The following is a 13,936-nucleotide window of genomic DNA, read 5'->3' as shown; positions in this document are numbered from 1 at the left end:
AAACGAATGGGGGTGGGTTAAATTAACTAACTTTTGCCCTTGAAAGAACAGACCATGCAGCACATACGCTCGTTCTTACACGTGAATGGCGTCAAATCCCCTGCAACACAGGCAGCGCTCTGTTAATGACCGCTCCTCTGCCCCGTGCTGCTGTGGGCACTGAGCAAAAAGCCCAAAAGGAAGCCTCTGACCGCCCCCTGCCGGAGGAGGGGGGTAAAGACGAGACTGAGCGGATCCTCTGACTGGCGCACAGACGGAGAAAAGACAAACCAATGCAGAATCCGGAAAGCAAATGCGGCGAACGAAGTAAAAAGGAGAAAAGTGACAAAGACAAAAGCTTACAGCACCTGGTATTCCCAGGCGGTCTCCCATCCAAGTACTAACCAGGCCCGACCCTGCTTAGCTTCCGAGATCGGACGAGATCGGGCGTGCTCAGGGTGGTATGGCCGTAAGCGAGAGACGCTGTCAAAACGAGCCTCTTAAACAATGCCCATACGTGTATAAAAACTAAAAGATATTTAAATACATAGATTAATTAATTAATTAAATAAATAAATAAATAAATAAATAAACGTAAAGTAAAACATTAAAACTACATTAAATAAAAGTTACGACCCAGGGAAGCAGGGCAATGACAGGCATGTTTTATTAATGTTTTGTCCGGAGGAGTATGTGTTATGGACAAAGAAGACCCGGACGCAACAGACGTCTACGATGCCAAGTGGTTTATTATACACAAATACAGGTGCAGGGCTTAAGTCCAGTGAAAGGGGTAGTGGGAACAATATTTATTCATAGAAAGCGAACACGTGCACAGTTGTGAGGGGAGAAGGGACAAGAGCCGTGCCACATAAAACGCCAAGAAAATACCAGTACACACTCTAGCTATACGTAAGCTCTCCATCTACAAAAGAAAACAATTATAGATAAATCTTCAGCGTCAGCAACGCCCTAACTAACCTACTCCGGCTAACAAAATCACAAAACGTACAGCGGGTGGCACACGCTCTATTTGGCAGCTATAAATTCCACGTGAAGGCATAGTGTAGCCTACGTCACGTGACATCCATACCTGTCCGGCTCTCCCAACGAACAAACAAACAAGACATCCGAGGGGAGAAAGTAACAAACAAGAGGACAGGGGAGAACAAATAGGCGTTCCGAAGCTTTAAAAAACACAAACAATAATGTACTGAGACTGTTTGAACGACAGAACAAAATGGGGTACATTATTTCAGCAAAAAACAAAACAAAAAAAGCTGGCGAACGGGACGGCGATGGGCTTCGCATAATTCCGTGTAACGGGATTGGTATAGGTATGAATGACGTCATCGGGATTCCCCAGAAACAGCCAATGAACGGATTTGAGAAGAATGCAGGTACCGATCGCTGGAAAGAGACAGAAACACGCAAAACTCACACAGGAACGTAACAATAAATATCAATAAATAATTAAATAGAAAATAAATTAAATTACTAAAAATAAATAAATCGACAATTTAATAAATAGAAATAAATGAATTAATAATAAATGATTGTGTAAATCAAATACATAAATAAATAAATAAATAAATAAATGTATCAAGTAAAAAACTGAATAAAAGTTTATAGATAGATAGATAGATAGATAGATAGATAGATAGATAGATAGATAGATAGATAGATAGATAGATAGATAGATAGATAGATAAAAACCATGCCAGCTTTTAGTCACAGCATTAATTCATAGAAAATGAAAAGTCTTTGCTAAATAGTGATAATAACAGATACGCAAAAATATTTGACAGCTTTGTAAAGAGTGCACGTTGTAATGGTGTTAACAACTGCTTATGATTTATGCAGTGTCTCGTTAACCCAGCCGCTGTCCTTTACAGAGGAGCAAACGAATGGGGGTGGGTTAAATTAACTAACTTTTGCCCTTGAAAGAACAGACCATGCAGCACATACGCTCGTTCTTACACGTGAATGGCGTCAAATCCCCTGCAACACAGGCAGCGCTCTGTTAATGACCGCTCCTCTGCCCCGTGCTGCTGTGGGCACTGAGCAAAAAGCCCAAAAGGAAGCCTCTGACCGCCCCCTGCCGGAGGAGGGGGGTAAAGACGAGACTGAGCGGATCCTCTGACTGGCGCACAGACGGAGAAAAGACAAACCAATGCAGAATCCGGAAAGCAAATGCGGCGAACGAAGTAAAAAGGAGAAAAGTGACAAAGACAAAAGCTTACAGCACCTGGTATTCCCAAGCAAGTTCCCCTCCAAGTACCTAAGCGATCGGCAGCCGTCCAATGGTTGAGCAGAGCTGAGCAGAGCTGAGCAGCGATCAGCCAATGGTTGAGCAATGCTGAGCAGAGCTCGGCGCTCAACGGACCAATCATTGAGCGAGGATCGGAAAACGTCATCTAATTTATTCAGGACTAGTAAATATTCACATTTGGATTCGTTGTCATTGAGGACCGATGGACTGTGTTTGTTTACTCGCAGGTACGTTTGTTATAATTATGTGCTAAGTTATAAATGAAACGCGTTATATTTTTTAATAATTTGCCTGATATTTAAGGTTTTACATGATAATATCTCATTAGCGCCGTACTGAGACCACCGATTGACTAGGCTAGCACCACTTGTTTACATCAAAATAGCTAGGTTTGATCTCTGAAATGCGTTTTAAATGCGACCAGACTATTCATTTTACATGTTGAGACCTTGACAAATGTACTACTAATGTGTGGACTCGAAATGTAGAGCTTAAATATGCTTATATTAAATAATATATACTATATATTAACCGAATGCATTGGAAATGAATTAACGAGCTACCAATCGCCGATTAAATGACCTGAAATTCCCTGGAAATACTTCAAAAACGTCATCAGACACTCTAGCTCACGTCTTAAGACCATAGAGATGCTGTTACAATAGTGTGGAGTTAAAATTCGATGTGTAAATATGCTTTAGAAGTGTAAAGATGTTAATGATCAATGTGATCATATGGAACAGACTGATTGTTGATAAACACCACACAATGAATGTTCTGCTTTGTTTTTATAGATTCTCAAGGGAAGATCTACAACAACGGCCAGGGAGGGCACCGTGCAGTACGTCACCATCGTGCTGAATGAGTGGGGTCAGTTCTTGACCACAGTGGTGCTGTCCGGGTCCGAGAGGTGTTACGTACGCATGGCCAGAGGTCTGGTCGCCCGCTTTTGCCGGGCCAACGCTCCTGCTCCAAAGGGTGTGTATGTGGATAACAACTGTGGTCGGTGAGTTCAATAGCAGTTGAAACCTATGATGAAATGGATAATTAAACATCTAACACACCAACACAAAATTTCATAATATCATTTTCAGTGACAATGGATTCAGAGCAGCTCAGAAGAGCAAGTTTGGCTGCATGACGTACGCTCAGGCGGCACAGGTGACCGAGGACAGTCGCCTCCTCTACCTCCTCCTCCAAGATGCTGAAGAACTGAGCACCAGCCAAACAGCTCACCTCAGCCAGGTCACGGCTTCTTTGAAGGGACAGTATAAGAGGATTGCAGAGTTCGAGACGTCCCCATCCTCGGCGGTCTTGCCATTTCACTGCCCAACTTAAATACCAAGTCCATCTCATCTTTCACTGCCAGGGAGGAGAAAAATACTACGGGGCGACGGTACTGCCGAAGGGGATGCCTCACCCGAAAGTGCTGTCGGATGCACCGTTCCCGGAAGCTCCTGTGCTGCCAAAATCCCTCACAACACCAGACCGGCCTCAGGTCCAGTACCAGCATGTTCATCACGAGGCTGGATGGGCGTGGTGAGAAGCGGAGGTAAGTTGTCATAAGCACTTTGTTTCACCTGTTGGCTGTGGAAAGCAAATCGCACACATCATAACAATACTGTGGGGGGGGGGGGGTGGATATATCACCCATCCATCCGTAGGCCCAAATGGTGGAAACCAACGGCAAACACTTATGCCTAAGATGGGAGGTGTCTATCAACATTGAATGAAGTTTGCTTAAACTTTAACATTGTAGTGAGTGAGTGAGACCATTAACCACTTGCATTGAGTGAAAACAAATAAGATCAGTTTCAGATTCTTTGTGCATGTGGCATTTCATATACAGTTTGCTTTGAGAGAATGAGAATACAAATGTATGACATCCTAAAAGTGTGATCTCTGAAAACCAAATGGTCTCGGTGGGAAGTCAACTGTGAATCGTAGAGAGTTGTTTTCCCGAGCCTTCATGGTGATCTCATGCTGTGCTCTTTGGGGAGGAGCTATCTTTATTTAGGAAATTACAATACTCCTTACAATACTCATTACATGTTTATTTTATATTTCCAGATTATTTTTGAAGAGCCATAGCCTGTGCCTGCTGTGAACCGGCCCGTTCAGCCCATGGCATCATCCTCCTCCACTCGGCCAAGGCCTGCTGCGTCCACCCACCTCCAGCCAAAGCCTGCTGCGCCCACCTATGATCACCCCCTATGTCGACAGCACCCATACTGCTGGTTCTCCCCGCACAGCCACAGGCTCCCTCCATCCTGTTTCATGGGCCATCGTGCAGCCCGGAGCTTTGTACCTCCAGCACCAACAGTCAAGGGATTCATGCCTAACAAGTCTTTGCGGTCATGTGGGGCTTGCCACGTGCCTAATTGTGTTGGACATTGGAAGAGGTACACACCTTTCAAGGAAAAAGTGTCTGTAAGCACCCAGAAGATATTTTCCTACTGTCCATCCACTAGGAAATCCACCACCTCTGGGTTTGACAATGTGCTGTACGAGTTGGAAAAGAGGAGAACTGTGTAAATAACTAACCTGGGTGATGCCACTTCTCCTGTGCCATCTGTAGGAGAGAGAAAGAGGCTTGTTTGTTGTTTTAAAGTGCTTCAGCAAGTACAATCTATTGATTTATATAGTTCAAAAGTAAACAAAATGCACTTTACAGTTTTACTTAAGAATATTCTTGTGTTTGTTTTTTATTGTTATTTATGTTGCTGTTTTAGTGCACTTTATAGTATCTTTATTTATACAAACATGTTCTGGCCTATGTTCAATGTCAAGGCCAATCTAACCTCATTAATTTTAACCTTAATCAGTTTACATGCCCTTTAATGGTTGTTCATGTTCAGATAATCTGTGTTTTTGTCATGCGTGTTGTTTGTCTTTGTCAGCTTCATGACTTTGTGATGTTTGTATGTCTTTATCTGTTTCATGTTTAACAAAAGTTTGCCAAAGAAAACACACAAAAAATTTAAGAGACAGGAATGGCTTGAGCCTTTATTTGTTGATTGGTGACCTGAGTCTTTGGATAATCCTGTTCTTTATTGGGCTTTTGCCTGTACAAACCAATTGTTTATTTTTATCTTAAGTACAAGTTTGTGTTTTTAACTGTTAAGTGTTTTTGGTTATTATTAATGTTATTTATGTGTGCGTGTCCTTGTGATTTTTGTATGTCAGCTCCATGTTTAATTAATGTTTGCAAATGGTAGTAAATGTTTGTCTCTCGTCTTGTCTCGTGTTCTTGCTCGTAGATCTGTACCTTGTTGTGGTGAGAGAGCTTTAAACTAAACAGATCTTGTTTACTTGTGTTTTCATGCATTGCTTTTTAAATGAAACACATTCTGGGTGAAAAATAAAAGTTGTAAAGGTATTTAAAGTGTGTTGGAGTCTCTGTCCTGTATGCTTGGGTTTCAGAAGGGGTGGGATAGTGTAAAATAAAACACATCAAAGCAAGTAGAAGTCTTCCAGACAAAGAGAGTGCACTGATACATTACAACCTTTCTTAATTCAGTCAAAAAAAATAACACTTTTTCACTTGACTGTATGAATCTCATCAGTTACATCAACTCAAACTATGAAAATAATAAACAACACATTCAACAGATTAGTGGATTTTAATAAACTAGGCCTGTAAATTCACAATTTCTGTAAATAACACTTAAGTACGTTAACCAACGTTGGCGCCATCTGCTTTGATCACTTTCGATCGATCCCTAGGTTGAGCAATATGTACTTGCAGGGGTCATGAGCCATTCCCAGGCGGTCTCCCATCCAAGTACTAACCAGGCCCGACCCTGCTTAGCTTCCGAGATCGGACGAGATCGGGCGTGCTCAGGGTGGTATGGCCGTAAGCGAGAGACGCTGTCAAAACGAGCCTCTTAAACAATGCCCATACGTGTATAAAAACTAAAAGATATTTAAATACATAGATTAATTAATTAATTAAATAAATAAATAAATAAATAAATAAACGTAAAGTAAAACATTAAAACTACATTAAATAAAAGTTACGACCCAGGGAAGCAGGGCAATGACAGGCATGTTTTATTAATGTTTTGTCCGGAGGAGTATGTGTTATGGACAAAGAAGACCCGGACGCAACAGACGTCTACGATGCCAAGTGGTTTATTATACACAAATACAGGTGCAGGGCTTAAGTCCAGTGAAAGGGGTAGTGGGAACAATATTTATTCATAGAAAGCGAACACGTGCACAGTTGTGAGGGGAGAAGGGACAAGAGCCGTGCCACATAAAACGCCAAGAAAATACCAGTACACACTCTAGCTATACGTAAGCTCTCCATCTACAAAAGAAAACAATTATAGATAAATCTTCAGCGTCAGCAACGCCCTAACTAACCTACTCCGGCTAACAAAATCACAAAACGTACAGCGGGTGGCACACGCTCTATTTGGCAGCTATAAATTCCACGTGAAGGCATAGTGTAGCCTACGTCACGTGACATCCATACCTGTCCGGCTCTCCCAACGAACAAACAAACAAGACATCCGAGGGGAGAAAGTAACAAACAAGAGGACAGGGGAGAACAAATAGGCGTTCCGAAGCTTTAAAAAACACAAACAATAATGTACTGAGACTGTTTGAACGACAGAACAAAATGGGGTACATTATTTCAGCAAAAAACAAAACAAAAAAAGCTGGCGAACGGGACGGCGATGGGCTTCGCATAATTCCGTGTAACGGGATTGGTATAGGTATGAATGACGTCATCGGGATTCCCCAGAAACAGCCAATGAACGGATTTGAGAAGAATGCAGGTACCGATCGCTGGAAAGAGACAGAAACACGCAAAACTCACACAGGAACGTAACAATAAATATCAATAAATAATTAAATAGAAAATAAATTAAATTACTAAAAATAAATAAATCGACAATTTAATAAATAGAAATAAATGAATTAATAATAAATGATTGTGTAAATCAAATACATAAATAAATAAATAAATAAATAAATGTATCAAGTAAAAAACTGAATAAATGTTTATAGATAGATAGATAGATAGATAGATAGATAGATAGATAGATAGATAGATAGATAGATAGATAGATAGATAGATAGATAGATAGATAAAAACCATGCCAGCTTTTAGTCACAGCATTCATTCATAGAAAATGAAAAGTCTTTGCTAAATAGTGATAATAACAGATATGTCACAAGTCGGGGTGGACCCAGATGTAAATAAGGTCACGCCCCTTTCTCCACCTCGAGGAGATTCCCAAAGCCACCCCAATGACCAGACACACAAGGTAAGCATAAATTAAAATGTACTTTATTTAATTACTTAAAAATGATAAATAGGGAAGGGAAAAGGGGGTCTTAAAATAATGGCCACTCTAGGCTCTCCTCCTTCGCCACCCACTGGATCTTCACACAGTCCATTCTCCGAATGTTCCTTCTCATTCTCCTTTCTCTCCACAGGTGGTCACTAGGACACAAAAACACTGTTACCTGGACTACGAATGTTTCTCACCGGCTCCGCTGCTTACAGCTTTCTGGGTAGGTATCACGTTCACAGTCTGTTCTTCAATGATTCACTCTCGTTTTTCCTCTCTCTCTCCACAGGTGATCGCTAGGGCACAGAAACACTGTTACTGGACTTTGAATGTTTCTCACCGGCTCCGCTGCTTACAGCTTTCTGGGTAGGTATCACGTTCACAGTCTGTTCTTCAATGATTCACTCTCGTTTTCCTCTCTCTCTCCACAGGTGATCGCTAGGGCACAGAAACACTGTTACTGAACTTTGAATGTTTCTCGCCGGCTCCGCTGCTTACAGCTTTCTGGGTAGGTATCACGTTCACAGTCTGTTCTTCAATGATTCACTCTCGTTCTCCTCTTTTTCTCCACAGGTGGTCGCTAGGGCACAGAAACACTGTTACTGAACTTTGTATGTTTCTCACCGGCTCCGCTGCTTACAGCTTTCTGGGTAAGTATCACGTTCCCAGTCGGTTCTTCTGTAGGTCGGCAGGGGGGCGAAGGTCACACACCACCTCGCCGGGTCGAGCGCTGCCCTATCCCCACTGTCCGTAGGCCGATCGAATCCCGGATAGGGGCGCCCTTTCGTAGAGACCACGGGGGCGGCGGACCCTTTCGCCTCCGACTCTGCGACAATACAAACACAGGTAAGCTTACACCACAAATGCTTCTAGTATTTTACTCACAGTCCTTCACAGCTCTTGGTCTGCGTCTCTTCGTACTCTGAAAACAGTACACAGCGTATGATGGCAATGAGGTCTGAGGTCGTTGGCCCCTCCGCCCTCCTTCCAGGGAAGAGAATGGATGGTGCGGGGTTTCTCTGACAAGACACACAGCAACCCACAGCAAATACACAGCACCACTCTAACGTGAAAAAGCTTAGGATTTGTAAAATCTCACTCACCACACTGTAAGTGCAACACCACAAGGGAAACGCCCGATATCCTCCACTGTGCTTGGGGCTAACGTAGAGGCGATGGCAAAACGACCAGACCAAAGTCGCGTTGCTGTGGCTGTATGGAATGTATGCTTCTAGCGGCTCGCCCACCACACTAATTATAGGGGTAGGGCCGCCTTCCTAATCCTAGAAGACTCCAACGATCATACAATTGTAAGTTTCTGCCAGTTATGCTACACCAGCGGACATACTCACAGCGGATAGCCTTTGTTTGCGTTGTGTAACGAGGTCAAATCCCTTCTCGCTTTAATCCTTCCAAAATACTAGTTGGACCAGGGTTCCTTCTCTACCCGTAGGGTTATTCCTTAAATCCAGCCGGTCCACCGTAACTGCAACAAGAGAGGAGGGAAGAGAGAGAAATATAGCCAGTCACCACGTCTAACAATGAGCACAGCTCCGTTCCTCAGCACACACTCAACTTCCCCAAGAAGTACACGGGGTGCTCCTCTACGAGATCCACAGCTCGCCCTTCTTTCACCTCCTGTGGCTCCGTCTTCTTTCCGCGCGCTCCTCGCGCAGCCCGGATCAACAGAGCCTTCGGGCTCTTCAAAGGGTGCGTGTTTCTTCCTGCCTTTGGCAAGGGAGCTTTCCCCGTGTCAATCGCTACTCGTGTCCATTCCTTCTCGTGTCAAGCGCGCTCTCTTTGTGTTACAGCAGAGCTATTTATTCCCCACAGCCTCCAATCACCATCCGCTTCATAATGTCTTTCACCTGTGGCTCGTAAAGCCCTAATTTCGTTGCCCTGGAAACCAGGAAGTGAGAAGGTCCGTCCTCAAATGCAGACCGGTGGGAAACCTTCCGGGCGGAACCAACTTCCCTAGTTTTGGTTCCGCCCCTGAAAAGATCGTCACCTTGTGACATCCTCCCCCGCCAATCCGTTCTCGTCCCGAGAACGAGTTATTTGGGGACTGATACCATATAATGGGGTCTGTCTTTTTAAAAAAATGTGGTAGGCCATTGGGGGACCTTGGTCTCAACCCGAGGTGGACTGCCGACTACGCCAAATCTGTCACAAGTCGGGGTGGACCCAGATGTAAATAAGGTCACGCCCCTTTCTCCACCTCGAGGAGATTCCCAAAGCCACCCCAATGACCAGACACACAAGGTAAGCATAAATTAAAATGTACTTTATTTAATTACTTAAAAATGATAAATAGGGAAGGGAAAAGGGGGTCTTAAAATAATGGCCACTCTAGGCTCTCCTCCTTCGCCACCCACTGGATCTTCACACAGTCCATTCTCCGAATGTTCCTTCTCATTCTCCTTTCTCTCCACAGGTGGTCACTAGGACACAAAAACACTGTTACCTGGACTACGAATGTTTCTCACCGGCTCCGCTGCTTACAGCTTTCTGGGTAGGTATCACGTTCACAGTCTGTTCTTCAATGATTCACTCTCGTTTTTCCTCTCTCTCTCCACAGGTGATCGCTAGGGCACAGAAACACTGTTACTGGACTTTGAATGTTTCTCACCGGCTCCGCTGCTTACAGCTTTCTGGGTAGGTATCACGTTCACAGTCTGTTCTTCAATGATTCACTCTCGTTTTCCTCTCTCTCTCCACAGGTGATCGCTAGGGCACAGAAACACTGTTACTGAACTTTGAATGTTTCTCGCCGGCTCCGCTGCTTACAGCTTTCTGGGTAGGTATCACGTTCACAGTCTGTTCTTCAATGATTCACTCTCGTTCTCCTCTTTTTCTCCACAGGTGGTCGCTAGGGCACAGAAACACTGTTACTGAACTTTGTATGTTTCTCACCGGCTCCGCTGCTTACAGCTTTCTGGGTAAGTATCACGTTCCCAGTCGGTTCTTCTGTAGGTCGGCAGGGGGGCGAAGGTCACACACCACCTCGCCGGGTCGAGCGCTGCCCTATCCCCACTGTCCGTAGGCCGATCGAATCCCGGATAGGGGCGCCCTTTCGTAGAGACCACGGGGGCGGCGGACCCTTTCGCCTCCGACTCTGCGACAATACAAACACAGGTAAGCTTACACCACAAATGCTTCTAGTATTTTACTCACAGTCCTTCACAGCTCTTGGTCTGCGTCTCTTCGTACTCTGAAAACAGTACACAGCGTATGATGGCAATGAGGTCTGAGGTCGTTGGCCCCTCCGCCCTCCTTCCAGGGAAGAGAATGGATGGTGCGGGGTTTCTCTGACAAGACACACAGCAACCCACAGCAAATACACAGCACCACTCTAACGTGAAAAAGCTTAGGATTTGTAAAATCTCACTCACCACACTGTAAGTGCAACACCACAAGGGAAACGCCCGATATCCTCCACTGTGCTTGGGGCTAACGTAGAGGCGATGGCAAAACGACCAGACCAAAGTCGCGTCGCTGTGGCTGTATGGAATGTATGCTTCTAGCGGCTCGCCCACCACACTAATTATAGGGGTAGGGCCGCCTTCCTAATCCTAGAAGACTCCAACGATCATACAATTGTAAGTTTCTGCCAGTTATGCTACACCAGCGGACATACTCACAGCGGATAGCCTTTGTTTACGTTGTGTAACGAGGTCAAATCCCTTCTCGCTTTAATCCTTCCAAAATACTAGTTGGACCAGGGTTCCTTTTCTACCCGTAGGGTTATTCCTTGAATCCAGCCGGTCCACCGTAACTGCAACAAGAGAGGAGGGAAGAGAGAGAAATATAGCCAGTCACCACGTCTAACAATGAGCACAGCTCCGTTCCTCAGCACACACTCAACTTCCCCAAGAAGTACACGGGGTGCTCCTCTACGAGATCCACAGCTCGCCCTTCTTTCACCTCCTGTGGCTCCGTCTTCTTTCCGCGCGCTCCTCGCGCAGCCCGGATCAACAGAGCCTTCGGGCTCTTCAAAGGGTGCGTGTTTCTTCCTGCCTTCGGCAAGGGAGCTTTCCCCGTGTCAATCGCTACTCGTGTCCATTCCTTCTCGTGTCAAGCGCGCTCTCTTTGTGTTACAGCAGAGCTATTTATTCCCCACAGCCTCCAATCACCATCCGCTTCATAATGTCTTTCACCTGTGGCTCGTAAAGCCCTAATTTCGTTGCCCTGGAAACCAGGAAGTGAGAAGGTCCGTCCTCAAATGCAGACCGGTGGGAAACCTTCCGGGCGGAACCAACTTCCCTAGTTTTGGTTCCGCCCCTGAAAAGATCGTCACCTTGTGACAGATACGCAAAAATATTTGACAGCTTTGTAAAGAGTGCACGTTGTAATGGTGTTAACACCTGCTTATGATTTATGCAGTGTCTCGTTAACCCAGCCGCTGTCCTTTACAGAGGAGCAAACGAATGGGGGTGGGTTAAATTAACTAACTTTTGCCCTTGAAAGAACAGACCATGCAGCACATACGCTCGTTCTTACACGTGAATGGCGTCAAATCCCCTGCAACACAGGCAGCGCTCTGTTAATGACCGCTCCTCTGCCCCGTGCTGCTGTGGGCACTGAGCAAAAAGCCCAAAAGGAAGCCTCTGACCGCCCCCTGCCGGAGGAGGGGGGTAAAGACGAGACTGAGCGGATCCTCTGACTGGCGCACAGACGGAGAAAAGACAAACCAATGCAGAATCCGGAAAGCAAATGCGGCGAACGAAGTAAAAAGGAGAAAAGTGACAAAGACAAAAGCTTACAGCACCTGGTATTCCCAAGCAAGTTCCCCTCCAAGTACCTAAGCGATCGGCAGCCGTCCAATGGTTAAGCAGAGCTGAGCAGCGATCAGCCAATGGTTGAGGAATGCTGAGCAGAGTTCGGTGCTCAACGGACCAATCATTGAGCGAGGATCGGAAAACCTCATCTAATTTATTAATAACTGACAAATATTCACAATTGGAGTCGGTGTCATTGAGGGCCGATTGACTGTATTTTTTACTCGCAGGTAAGTTTGGTTTAATTATGTGCTAAGTAATAAATGAAACTCGATATATTTTGGATAATTTTACTGTTATTTAATACGGTTTTACTATTATAAATGAAGTTTTATAATGTGAATTAATATTATTGCTGCAATATTGTGCATGTTGCATTTTACTTTTGTAAATTTTATATTATAAATACATGTAATATACTGTTGGGTAGTTTAATCTGCATCAATGTGTCATATTTTCTAAAATAAAATAAAAGAAATCTCTGGCTCCTTTTTAAAGTGCACAAGTCTCAGCTGTTGTGTCCCGCTGGTGGGCGGGAAGTGACGCAACTCCCCCGTAGGCTAGACCATTCCAGTTCACTTTATGGACTTTAGAGGCTGCAGCCTTCAAATACACAGTCTTGCCTTCAAAGTCAATGGCTTTAGAAGGATCCAGACCCTGAAATGGGATGAACCTTCTGTACAGGGGCGTCGGACTGGGGGTATAACCAGTACTGATTACCAGGGCCCCAAAGGAAGAGAGGGCCCTTGAAAAGTCTAAAATATATTATGGGGTGGGGCATGGGGGCCTATCAGGACTGCCTTTTGCATAGGGCCCGAGATCTTGTGCAACGCCCCTGCTTCTGTATCCGATCAGAAAATAGGATCGTTTGATATGAGCAAATTCTGCGCAGAATCGATCACCAGTGATCTATGCAAGATGCATGCCGGTTAGGGAAGTGTGCGAGATATGTCAGACTTGCTCTGATGTCACGCTGACGTGTGCCAAAAAACTCTTGAGGCAGGCTCATCAGATTCTGCAGTCGGGCTCAGTTGCTCTCTAACAACTGCTTTGACGAAAAGCACAACTTGTTGGCCCATCAGTTGATGACTTCATAATTCTAAAAACTCCACAAGTATATTTTTTAACTTGTTATTGACTTTGATATTTTTAATGAATTCCTTTAAACCTTTGTATGGTGCTGAATTATTTGTACTGTGAGCATTTATATTTCACACAACAGAAAATTATTTGTATTACCACTTGACTTTTTTTATACATCCCAACATTTACTAAGTAGCGTTCTCCCGTAAGTAACAGGTCACCTTCGTTGATTCTCTTTATATATTGTCATGTAAATGTAGTAAATGTATTTAAATATTGGTATTTCAGTTGCATCTATTTCATCTGCGATTAAATACACAAACGCATTTGTGTAGTGTAAGATACCATGGCGACGAACACCGATTAAAGCTGCGCTACTTTCATGGTACCTAAAACCCAGGGTTGGCGCAAACTAATCTTAAGCTTACCTGGCTATCCACTTAAACCGGCTTCATGGTATAGGCCCCAGGTGGCCAATACACAAAATGACAACATAAACAGTTGAGGGCTGCAACTCC

General features: G+C 44.3%; 1 non-coding gene and 1 pseudogene across 1 annotated transcript; both read right to left on the bottom strand.

Moving 5' to 3' along the window:
- Nucleotides 1-335: 335 nt before the first annotated feature.
- On the bottom strand, nucleotides 336-454 carry LOC141350645 (5S ribosomal RNA). Its single transcript, XR_012358784.1, has one exon. It is a non-coding gene; the product is annotated as a 5S ribosomal RNA (ribosomal RNA).
- Nucleotides 455-5,990: 5,536 nt separating this feature from the next.
- Nucleotides 5,991-6,113, bottom strand: LOC141350718 (5S ribosomal RNA; annotated as a pseudogene).
- Between the last annotated feature and the right edge of the window lie 7,823 nt (nucleotides 6,114-13,936).

This window comes from Misgurnus anguillicaudatus, chromosome 18 (assembly GCF_027580225.2).
Source record: "Misgurnus anguillicaudatus chromosome 18, ASM2758022v2, whole genome shotgun sequence".
Taxonomy (NCBI): Eukaryota; Metazoa; Chordata; class Actinopteri; order Cypriniformes; family Cobitidae; genus Misgurnus; species Misgurnus anguillicaudatus.
Note: the sequence above shows the minus strand (reverse complement) of the source record. Positions and strands in the feature narration are given on the sequence as shown.